Source organism: Caretta caretta, chromosome 2 (genome assembly GCF_965140235.1).
Source record: "Caretta caretta isolate rCarCar2 chromosome 2, rCarCar1.hap1, whole genome shotgun sequence".
Classification (NCBI taxonomy): Eukaryota; Metazoa; Chordata; order Testudines; family Cheloniidae; genus Caretta; species Caretta caretta.
The window spans coordinates 236,662,518-236,674,793 of NC_134207.1; the positions used below are offsets into that span (position 1 = coordinate 236,662,518).

The 12,276-nt window shown below is 44.8% G+C and overlaps 1 protein-coding gene across 1 annotated transcript in view; it reads left to right on the top strand.

Annotated features, from left to right (window-relative positions):
- Positions 1-1,271: 1,271 nt before the first annotated feature.
- APBB1IP (amyloid beta precursor protein binding family B member 1 interacting protein) overlaps positions 1,272-12,276 on the top strand; it is a 115,896-nt gene continuing 104,891 nt past the window's right edge. The window contains exon 1 of the mRNA XM_048837838.2: positions 1,272-1,470. The gene's annotated coding sequence lies outside the window, so the exon portion shown is untranslated. The remainder of the gene's footprint in view (positions 1,471-12,276) is intronic.

Genomic DNA, 12,276 nt, shown 5'->3' on the forward strand with positions numbered 1-12,276 from the left:
GTCACAGGGTAAAGTAATCAGCTTAGGGGAGAGAGAATGGGGAAGGGACTGGTGCAGTGCCAGAGCAGCGAAGGCTGCTCCCCCTGGGACACAAATAACCCCTTGCTTTCCCCTGCATGGTGGTTAGTGTGGCAATGTTGTGTATGGGAGTGCAACTCCCCTCCTGGCCTGGTCCCTATCCACCCCCAGCCTAGGCAGAGCTTGCAGCTGATTCGTTTGCTGGCATTTCCGTCCTGTGCACATTCACTTCAGACAGGGAGGTGCCCAGCCCCAGCATGCCAGAGAGGGAGACTCTCAAGCTCTCGCTCTCTTGGGTACTTTACAGTTGCAGTCAGTGGCAGATGTGCGTGACCAGCAGAAAATCTCAGTAAGCAAAGAGCCAAGGGGAACATCTCTGCGTGTGTGCCTCACACACAGCAAGCAGAGACGGGACAGCAAGGGTGAAACAAACTCCTGCAAGAATGAAAGTGCCCCTACCTCTCACCCCAAGGGGCACAGGCAGCAGACAGGCCCCTGACACTGGGGCGGTGAGAGGGTGGGGAGGGAGAGGCCTCTCTCTGGGGGCTGTAAGTGCAGATTGCAGGCTGTGTAGGGAGTCCCTCTCGCCCAGGATCTGGGTTGGTTGCAGAGAGGCTCCAGAAAGGTCCCTGTCTCCAGTATTTGGGGTGTGGGGTAGGGAGCCTCTCTTCACCCAGAATTGGGTGGGGTTGCTTGGTAAGCAGTGGGAGGCGGATCTGAGGCAGTGAGTAGGGCAGACCCCAGGGCTTAATTTCTGCCAGGGCTTGCCAGGGTTGAGCCCCTCTAGGCTTGGCAATTCATAGCCCTTCACCTCTGGCTTGCTGCATCCGTTATGAAAGTAAAAAATTGCTTGAGCCCCAGCACCTAATTGCTTCAGCCCCAGCACCTTTCATTACAAATTAATCACTGGCAGTCCCCTTCACCCTGGACCTGGGAGTTCCTTGCACTGCCTCGGTATTCCCCCTCCACAGGATTTGGCGGGCCGGGAGTGGGTAGAGCAGATTTGTGGGGAGTCTTTGCAGGGAGCCTGGGAATGGGGGAGTCTGGCTTTCCTCAAGAGGAGGGTGCCAGGCAGTGGCAGGCACCTCTCTTCCCAGCATTTGGGGGGCTTGTGCGAAATGTTTGGGAAGGGGTCCCTGTCCCCAGGGAGGGGGCGTGGCTGTGCCTGGGGTGGGTCCCTCTCCCCAGAGCACCTCGGTGTGGGGGTGCTGAACGTGACACGATTCACCCACTGAACTCGGCTGATAGGCCAACAGCACTTCCTCACAGAGAGGGAAGCAGCGTGCCTGGGTGGGGGCTGGTGAGAGGTGAACGAACAAGGCTGGGGCCGGCTGCACGCGTTGCCCCGGCCCTGGCTGTGTGATCCGAGCCGGCTCGCTGCTCCTCGCACCCGCTGCCCCAGGCGCCTTCTCCAGCCCGGGCGGACAGGCCAGCCGGGGAAACTCCAGCAAGGTAAGAGCGGCGCGGGCCGCTGCCAGTCAGCGGCGGTCACTGGCCCGGGCCCGCTTGCTGGGGGAGGGTGACTTTGACCTGAGGCTCCCTGGGCAAAGGGGCGCAGAGCCACCTGGTGCAGGTGAAGGTCCGGGGTCTGCCCCCTGTAGGTAGCCCCGCGGCTGGGGAGGCAGCGGCCACCCAGGGACAGTCTCCGCCCGGCCACCTGCCCGCCGCTGGGTGGGAAAGGGTCGCGTGCGCGCTCCTCTCCGCGGGCTGTTTCGCCCTCGCTGCCAAGCTTCCTGCCGCGGAAGTTGCAGCAAGCGCATCGGTTCCAGCCGCTCCGTTTCGACAGGCGGGCGCCACCCTGCTCGCCCAGCCTGCGGGAGGCCCGGGCGGAGCGGAGGGGAGTCATGCCCGGGGGCTGGGGAACTTCAATGGGGAGGAGAGATGAGAGCCCCGTGTCCCTGCGATCATTCTCTGCCACCATGGAAATGACCCCTCTGGGATAGGGGAGAATAATGCTGCCTACTCCCCCTCCCCCTTTTATGAAGAGCTTTTGAGATCCCCAGATCAAAAGGTGCTAAAAGCATAATACATTATGTACAGGCGTAGCACAATGAGGCCCTGGCCCCATTGTGGCTTCCTGGCATTGTTGCAATATAAACGTTAAATAACACGTGGGCCCAACCCTGTACCCGTTACTTACCATTGTAGGCCTTACTAGGACAAGTGATCTTAATAAAGCCAAGGGGGCTACTGTGTGAATAAAGGCTTCTCTGGTGAATAAGAGTTGGGGCTGGATCATTACTGCACATGGTTCTGTGGTTTCCTGTGGAAATTCCTCATTATGGGGAACTTATTTTAAATTTCCCTCCTATTATAAATAGAAATCAAACAGATGACTGTGATCCTAAAATTGCATATTAGGTGATTAAAACTAAAGGATACATAATATGCTATACCTGGTGTTATAAAAGAAATGTACAGTGGTCAGGATGAACACTTTGCACTGAACACATCAACTGGACAGAACTGAGTATAGTGCACCAAAGAAGAAAAACAATCGTATTTTAAATACAAGTTGAGGAAAAGACTCATTTAAAAATCATTGTTAGTATTAGCTGGATTTAAGAATAAACTGTCCTTTTTTCTGGAAGCCACAAATCCCAATGAGTTAATTACTTGTGGCATTCAGTACCCAGCATGGGCCTTTATTCATGCAAGATTGTATTCTGCTTAGGATATCTAAAAAACTGGTATCTCTATCTTCAGGGCAAGGAGTATGTCTTTATCTGTGCTTGCAAAACATGAGGTCATCTAAGTAAATGGTAATGAATATAGGTTAAGAGAATTCAGAGAACAACAATAATGTTTCCTCTTTTACTTCTCTGGAAAAACATTTAGGGCCAAGTTCTCCTCACCTTACTCATGCAAAGTAGTTCTATTTAAGACCACGTAATGGAGCAAGGCAAGCAGATTTGACCTGGATAAAAATAATTTATTAACGTAATAGTAATATCAATTTTCATTTGATTTACCATACTTGGTATTATAGGAAGTCTGTTTTTGTAGTTAAAGGTGCTGTTCTTCTCTGCAAGTTAATTTTCATTAATGTTTATTAAGTGTGCTTCAAGGAGCATTCTCTCTCTGTGGGCTAGATTCTGCAGTCCCTATTGAGAAAATACTAGGATTAAATGTAGTCAGGCATTTAACCCTGGACACTACTTTTAGAAAGAAGGCTGAACCATGAAAGCTCATTATCATGGTTCGTTTAATTCTGAGCCAAAATACGAGCTTGGATGTGTAATCCCAAACTTCTTCATTTTCAGTATTTTTAGATCAGGTATTTATCTCTTGCTTTTGATTCCTTCTGCAAGTTCCCCAAAATCCTTGTTTTTGGCTACAGATGTTCACTTTTAACAAATACCAGTTTCATGTATAAATCCATTAATGTCAGAGTTAATGAAGTTTCACACCTCATATTGTTTCAGTATTATAGCATCATCTTTACAATAATGTTCTGTTTTAGTAGAATATTGATCCTTACAGTCACTCACTATTGGTTTCAATCTGATTTTTGTCCCAGTGTCATAGCTGTAAAATATATGCCATCGTCTTAATGAAGTGCTAGATTTGGAATGTCTTTTTGTTTAAGTATTTTACATGTCTTATTTATTATCTATGCAAAGTTGTGTCCTGTTACAACAAAAATTGTACTTAGATCTTTGGGGCAGGGACCATATTTTTGTTCTGGTTTGTACAGCACCTAGCACAATGTGGGTCCTGATCCATGATTAGGGCTTCTAGGCACAAATAATAATAAGCCAAACCTGGCATGGTCTAAATAGGTGGAAGTGCCACATTGTTTACTGTGGAGATCGGATTCAACCGTGGCATAAGTGGGCACAATTAATTGAAGTAAATGGGAATATAACTAGGGTTGAATGTGCTCTGTAGAATTTTATATATGAATGACATTGCATTACAGTTATGTAAAATGTAAGGCAGCAGAAGGCAATTTCCATTAAGCCACTGTAATTGTCATGTACCCTGATTAACAATACCTTTCTGTTTTGAAGAAAAGGTACTTCCTTTGTTTTTAGCAGCAAGTTCATGACTTCACATTTCTGCGTTTTGTTTAATTTCTTTTAATTGAAATGGCTCTTAATATTCTGTAAGTTGCATATTAGAATTTAGTATTTAGTAGAAGAACTTCCTTAAATTCACACCAATGGCTGGAAGACCTGACATGAAGGACTGCATTATGTTAGCTGAGAAGTAAAACTAAGAGTAACACATCAAAACATAGTGTACTTTTAAAGTGATTTGTCAGTTGTTGTTTAGTTTTTAATTAGTGATAATGCTACGTGGTATTCTTGTAGAATATTACTACACCATATACTGGTCAATGTAACCAAGGATTATTCCACCCTCACATCAGTTTTGTGCAGGATCAATTCCACTGAATTCAGTGGAGATATTCCTGGTTCATGCCATTTAGGCACAGATGTTTGTTTTTAATGAAATGAAAGTTAGGTAATATGAGACTCCACTGTGGAGACTTCACACTGAGAGATCTGCACAAAGATCAAGGATAAAATATAAGCCTCAGCATGCAGAAATATTGTTATAATGTGAAACATTGCTCTTTAAAAATTCTCAGATTTTTCCCAGAACATTCACTCTCTTTTCCCCCCTGCACATTTTTTAATTAAAAACAGCTTTCCCCCAGTGGATGTTCAATGCATTCGAACACACATTTTGTGCAAGTATCACTTCAAGATGTATTTTTCATCTGCAATATCTAGGTAGGTCAAATGGAGACAATTAACTCTGCACTATGGGCTGTGACTGTCTGGGGGAGGTTTCAGGCAATCAACAAAGTAAGATGCATAGTTGAACAACCCTGTTTGTTTTAGCTTTTGAGAAGATGGTATGTATGTTTGGAAAATGAGTAGTGGGGGTATTGCTTGTTGTTCTTTTCTTTAAACACTCCCTGTGAATGCTACAATAGTAACAAGCTGTTCTAGTGGCTGGAATCAAACAACGGACAGGAGCCTTAACGACTGAATTGAGTAATTTGTGTTTTAACTCTTGCTGCAAATTGTTGATGGGAATCCCGATCGCTTAGTGCACAACATCCTCAAGCAGGTGCTGATGCCTTTTGAATTCAAGGCTATATTCATTATGTAAACAATTGTATTTGTGTCAGTTTGGTTTGCATTTCATTTTTAACACTTTACTGTGCTGCCTATAACTTAACCATGTGTCAGGCCTTGAGCAGCCTCTACAAACTGCCTCAGTGATGTGTCAGCTAACTGCATTCTTCCATGTCCTAATGGAACATTAACAACAGGGAAAGGCTAAATTCTGCTCTAAGAATGAGATTTAGCCAGAACATCTCTCTGGGATTTAGCTGCTTTAGTTTTACAAACATTTCCCAAAGACTTAGGTTTGGGGTGTTCATTTTTCAGTTAGTAAAGGTACCTCAGTTGACAGAGTGGAGCATGTAGAGCTTTTGTCTAAACTTGTGTTTTCTTTGATCCTGTGTCTCTTTAGTTCTTTATTTTTTCTGCAGTAAAACCTATTCAAGGGGGCAAAAGATGGTGACTCAGTGCTTTCTTAGCGTCGGGCAAAGAACCTGCAGTTCTTATGAGCAGAGCAGTTCAGAGTCACCCTGATTCTTCCTCCAGTGGCAAACTATACACACACTGTGAGGAGCAGGATATTGCTTAACTAATTCAAAACTTGGTGGTATTTGTTACTTTTAGTGTGTCTGTACAAATAAACTTTTCCGCATGACCTAGATGTTCAGCCTGGTGGCTACATAAGACACAAGGGAGAGTCACTAGTCACGTGGTGTCAGGACCAAATCTTTGTAGGTAAATGAGGCGCAGAAGGATTCTGCATTGTGACCTATGGCTACCCTCACTTATTCAGAAGTATAGTCTGTGGAGGCTAGCTGTCCCAGCATGCAGTGCTGCATCTTAAGGCACAGTAATACTATGGGTATACTATAGATGTGGGTGACTGAAATCCACTCCATTTAATGCAGGTTACCTGCAGCCATCAAACTCCTATTAGGCTGCAACTCAGTCCCTCCCAATGGCTCATAGTTTGGCCACCCCAGGGCTAAGAGCCCTTCTAAGTACAATTACTGCTCCAGTCTTCTTCTGTAAAAAAATGTACTTCCTCATCCCATTCAGAAGAAAAGTCGGCATTTCAGGCCAGACACTTTATATGCCAGACTGATTCTCAGTGGAGAGAAACCGTGTTATTTTTACAATTGTGCTTCCTGCAGGGAAAGTGACGAGAGCAGTAACTAACTGCTGATCTAAAATTCATCTAAGTTGAGGGGAGAGGGAGAGATCCATCTACTGATTTGAGAAAAAAGTTTAACTTTTTAAAAGTCGCTATCAAACTACTCTGAAAATTCCCACTTTAAAGTTGCGACTGGAAATAAAATCACTTGTCGCCTTTTATTCACAAATTGGGAGCAAACATTGTAAATGAAAAAAGGGTTATGTGAGCCCTCATTTTTAAGCAGAGTCTCAGAATGGAGTTAGCTGGGGATGTGGGGGGATGGGGGGGAAGGAAGGATATCTGAGAATCATCCACTTTTCTCTCTCCTGGAAGCTTGAGGAGAAACTAAACCATCCCAGTTTCTCCTCTTTCACAGCAATAGTGAACCATGTCCCTTGCGTGAAGCCACACCATTGTCTAGGGAAGCAATGGATCACTAGGTTGGATGAGATGAATAGTTGGCCTAGAATACAGAGGCATCCCTTGCTCCTTTGGGAGTGATTTCATTGTATGGGGAATTGCTCCTTAATTATTAGAACATCTGATGTTTGCAAAGTGCTTTGAGAGGCTCAGATAAGTACAAAGTAGTATTATCAGAAAGCTTTCAGAGGACACAGGGGCCAATGTTAGAGCTTTCATACCATTGCAGGGAAAGAAGAGGTATCAGTAGTATTGGGAAACACATCCCTGTCAATTTATTTCACTTTTGCTCCACATCAGCAGTCAACAAAGCAAATTCTTCGGTACAATGCCAAATCAGCTAGCACTATTTTTAAACAGGTCAAGATATATTGAAAGAAAAGATAAAGAGTTTTTGGAAAGGGATATGAAGAATATAGTTTATAGGGAAGGGAGTAGAGTGTAATAACTGAGAGACTTTTTCCATTGGATCATATGAACTGGAACCATAAACTCACTGAACATTATTAAATCCATCCTCATCATCATATCCACTCATTATACTCCACATCTGAACATAGCCATTATATGAACAACATACCCCCATATCTCAATGTCTGTACTTTGACCCGTTAAACTTTTACCCCCAATCGGGGAGATTGCAGATTATGTATTCCTTACGCTACCCGTTCCTAAACCGAATTTCACACCCCTTGATCATCTGTACCTTATTCCCTGATAACCAGAAACTTCTATGCTTAAACTCTGTAACGTTTTCTTTTTACTTCAACATCATCTTAATAAAATTATTAGAGTACACAGGCCCTGATGTATGAGCAACATTTGGCAATCCAAATGCAATTGTACTCTATGCCACCAACACCCTCCCTCTCAAGATTTTCCTGCCCTCTCCCCAGATCTTTTCCCTAATGCTCCAGGATCGCTTTGCTATCTACAGGAGCCCTGAGGGTAAGGCTGCCTATCCTCTCAGCCAGTGGTTCTCAAACTGTGGGTCAGGACCCCATTTTAATGGGGTCACCAGGGTTGGCATTAGACTTGTTGGACCTAGGGCTGAAGCCAAAGACTGAGTCCCACCACCCAGGGTTGAAGCCATAGCCCAAGGGCTTCAGCCCTGGGCGGTGGGACTCAGGCTTCAGCTTCAGCCCTGGGTGATGGGGCTCAGGCTTTGACTTTGACCCCTCCACCCAGGGCGGCGCTTCAGTCCCTCTTCCCAGGGCTATATGGTAATTTTTGTTGTCAGAAGGGGGTCTCAATGCAATGAAGTTTTGAGAAATGCTACTGGTGTCTCAGTTTTTCAGGGGATGCCAGATGACTAGTTTACTTAGACATTTTGGGGACCCTACAGATGTCACTGCTGCTGCCTCAATCTACATGAAGTTTAATCTAGAGGCTATGTATTGCAGCAGCAGGGGAAGGAAATGCTTCTGGACAGTGTTGTGCTGACGGCTTGGAGCTGAGAGATGTCAGTTCTGTTCATTGCAGCTTGAAGGCTAGAACTGCAGCGCTAAGGAAATCCCAAGGTAGTGTATTTTGGGGTTACTCTGGCAATCTTGGAAGACTCAGCCTACACTCTGCCATTTAAGAACCTGGGCAGGTCTTATTCCATGCAGTGGTGAGTGGGATTCTTTGATATGTGGAGGAGGATATCCATCAGACAGTGGCCAGATTCTCTGTTGCCCTGAATCTTGTGTAGTCATTTGCACTCCGGTAAAATGGACTCTAAAGCTCTATGAAATCAGAATGGTAACGATTCAGACTCACTTTGCACTGGTGTAAATGACTGCACCAGGTTCAGGGCAATGGGATCTGATATGTAGGTCCTCTAGGATAACTGTTATTGATCAAGGGAGAACATGGCCACACCTGGAAGTCCCCCAGAGATGGCTGCTTCAGGGGAGTGAGCACTCAGTAGCCATTGGAGAGCTAGGTTGAAGGAACAGCCATCTGGTATGGAGGAGAGAAAGGAAAGGGATTTGAAGGCCACTGGGCAAATTCTTCAGAGCACATCAAAAGTAGTGGGGGGAAGGGACTTATAGACAGAGGAGTGATGGCCCTGGGAAGGAAGAGGGCAATCAAAGTATTTGCAGCTAAAATGTCTTCCCTGTTATTGTTCAGAAATGTTAGGGTCTCCACCCCTCAACAGGCAGGGACACTTCTTACAGGGGCTTCTCCTCTGAAGTGATTTTTCACTCACACTATGAATGTGGTTACATTCTCATGACTGTTACTATTAAAGTGATGGACGCTGCCTGGAAAATATGAATAAGTATTAATACACGCCATGCATCTGCTGCTACTGTCCCTCATGTCCCTGACAACAGAAAGTTCTCCATTGTCCTCAGATAAGCCCAGTGATAGACTAGTGCTTCAGTGGACACTTTATCATCCTGTGCCTGGCAGGGAGAGGCTACAGAAGGAGGGGTAAATCTGACTTTAGCCGCACTGCTAGTCCATGGTGGTGAGAGAGCAGCTGGAGCAGAAGGCCCAATGCAGGCTTTGCCTGACTTCCACTCAGGAGCATTATCAAGGTAACTTAGGGAATGGAAGATGGGACTTCTAGCGCTCTGCCCCATCCCCCAACAGGTACCTTTATTCATAGACTCCAGGAAACAAGCAGTCTCCTCAGTCCAAAATTTTAAAATTAGATAACTAGTGCATCCATCTGATGGAAGGGGACAGAAGACTAGTAATGGGGCACCGAGCCTTCCACCTCTGGATTGCTTGTAAGAGCACAGCCCACATCAGTAGCAACTGAAAGTTTACCAACCTCATGGCAGTTCAGTGAAGTTATTTTGGTGTATAAGCTTTCGTGAGCTACAGCTCACGAAAGCTTATGCTCAGATAAATTGGTTAGTCTCTAAGGTGCCACAAGTACTCCTTTTCTTTTTGCGAATACAGACTAACATGGCTATTACTCTGAAACCTGTTATTTTGGTGGACTCAGTTCCGTTCCCAGGGCTGCACATTTCAAAAAGCCTTCACCACAATTAATACCCTTTTTGCCACCCACAAAAAAAAGGTTGATGGCTGACTACATATGGACTGAGCTGCTCTCCGCTCCTAGAGTTGGGCACCCACCAGGCCCTGGAGGGAACATTAGCAGACCACCTTGAAGCTCCTCTGGGTGTTTGTGCTGTATCTGACCTGCAAATAATGGCCTCCAGCGCTGACAAGCAAGCAGCTATCACAAATACAAAATTCTTATGCAACTTTTTAAAATAAGTTTTTTGTTTACAGTTATATTAGAGGAAACACAGGAACAAAGTTATTTTTGAACTTGGGAGATTCTCACGCTTCAATCAGATGCATTGCCAGTAGCCAGAGGCTTATCATATCCCCAGAGGCACACATACTGTACCTGAGTTTCCTGGCCATCCCCAGCCAGCACAGCCCCTACAAGTCCCTCTGGTGGAGAAGAAGGTTGCAGACATTGCAGGGTTCTGGTGTGAGCAAACTTTCTGCTGTTACCCTGCACCTGTTTTATGCTGTGCACAAAGCAGGGTTGAATGCAACCCCATCTATTTAAAGTAGTGTTTTTGACCTCTAATACTTTCTGACTCAAAGTGATTTTTATTTAACAGCTGAATATAGCACATGGGTTTGCAGGCTGCTTCTCACGGTGAGTAAAAATACAACTCCTCCCCTGCATAGCTTCCAGTAAAAACTGATCATGACTAACAGCTTCCAGATCATGACAAGAGAGGACTCTGGGCAAGATAAAAAGACAAGTGGGATGGAGGGAGGGCAAACATAAGAAGCTTGTGCACTTTCTTGGGCAGTACAGATCATATTAGCACCTACTTCCCCCCTAAAAACCGTTAATACTTCGAGAGAATTAACTGGAGGATCATAGTGTGAAGGACTATGGAAAACGGTGGGTAAGGAGGAGAGATTTCAAGGGAGGGAGGCAGGGCATGTGGCATATAGAAGCCTGAGAGATGCTCTTTGGAATAAAGGGGGTAGGAGTGAAGTAGACTTGCTGGAGGTCAGGGTACAAAGAAGAGTGGTGAGTGTTAGAAGAGTGTTCATAAAATCCTCTAATTACAGAAGGATGAGAGTGTTGTTTCCTTAGTAGCTAGGCAGTGCCAGAGCAGATTTAAAATTTTTATTAAAGCTAATGTTAAAAATTTATATAAGACATAGGTTGAGAAAAGAGTGTCTGTATATCTGGGTATAGTGCTTAGATTATCCAAAAATACAAAATATGTACCATATGTATCGTATGACTTTAAAAACAAAATCAGCATTAACCCAAATTTAGGTGAATAAATTTAAGAATACAGTTTAGATATTAGCATCCAAGTATTCGGGTATATCATGCATGAAAATTTATACAGAGAGTTGGTTGTGGAAAGCAAATATGTCAATGAGTGAAGATTGTCTCTCAGTAATTGAGAATTTAGGGTAGGTTGTCCATTCGGAAATTACAATCCATGAGGAAAGTATTTGTTACTTTCCCCACTGTGCTTCTGTGTGCCTGGAAAGCAGAATAGATTTTTTTAAATGATTAGCTTCTCCCCCAATTCCCCCCTTCAGTGTTGTTAGAATTCTATCACAACACAGAAACAATAAGGATGCATCAGCAGCACTGGCCAAAAGACTCTTTCTGAATGCTGCTGATGTAGTTACTGTCAGTTTGACTGTAAGATAAAACAAACAAACAGCTTTCTCACTTGAGGTAAGAGTTAGGTCCATTTCTGAAAGCTATGTAGTCTATCAGAACAGAGGGTTTTTCTCCCCTTCTGCTGTGTTTTTTGACCAACTTTGGTATCTGGGAGGCCAGGGCTCAGTGGGGAAATGCTTGTGGAGATAAGCCATCATTGTAAACAAGTAAGGGTGTGCACTACAAATGGGCATGGAAGTAGAACACACCCATAACTGCAGCAGCTACAGTTTGGTTTTGTAGTTTGCTGCTAGAAGGGAGGCTAGTAATCCTGATAACCTAGCACTAGTACAGCACGGGCGGAAGAGTCGGTGGCTTTAGGATAGGTCAGTTGTAAGTATGGACTCAGCACCAAAGCTAAGGCATTTTTAATCCCACTTTCAGTGGTGTGGATCGTGTCTTTATATAAGATTGGGCAGAGCCCTTCTGGTGTGTCTCTAATAGCCTCCCTTCCACCATCACATAATTGTTGGCTCTTTCCAGCACAGTCATTCAGTTCCCCTCGACGGAGGGTGGGGGAGGCATGAAGGGGAACATTCTGTAGGAAAAGCCATGTGGTCCTCCTCTAAATTTCCTCTATATACTCCGCAGAGCAGTTTGCAGCTCTGCAGAGGGTGCATAACCTGCAACCCAAGCACAACTATGCAGATATTCCTTCGAATGGAATGTCCCTTTGTAATGACTCCATGTTTCCCCATAGCAGCACAGCTCCCTTCGTAGCCATTATCTGAGTCCCCCCATAGCCATTCAGTACCTCATTTTCCTGGTGGTGGAGATAGCCTATCCAAGGGATATAATACAAGACATGAACATTTACCCAGTCTCTGCTAGCCAGAATTACTAAGCCTGCTAGTGAAGGTTCAGAATACCTTCCCCGCTAATGCTCCTGCTCACTATGAACCTATGCACTTCGCTAGTGAAAGTGTCTGCACAGTAGT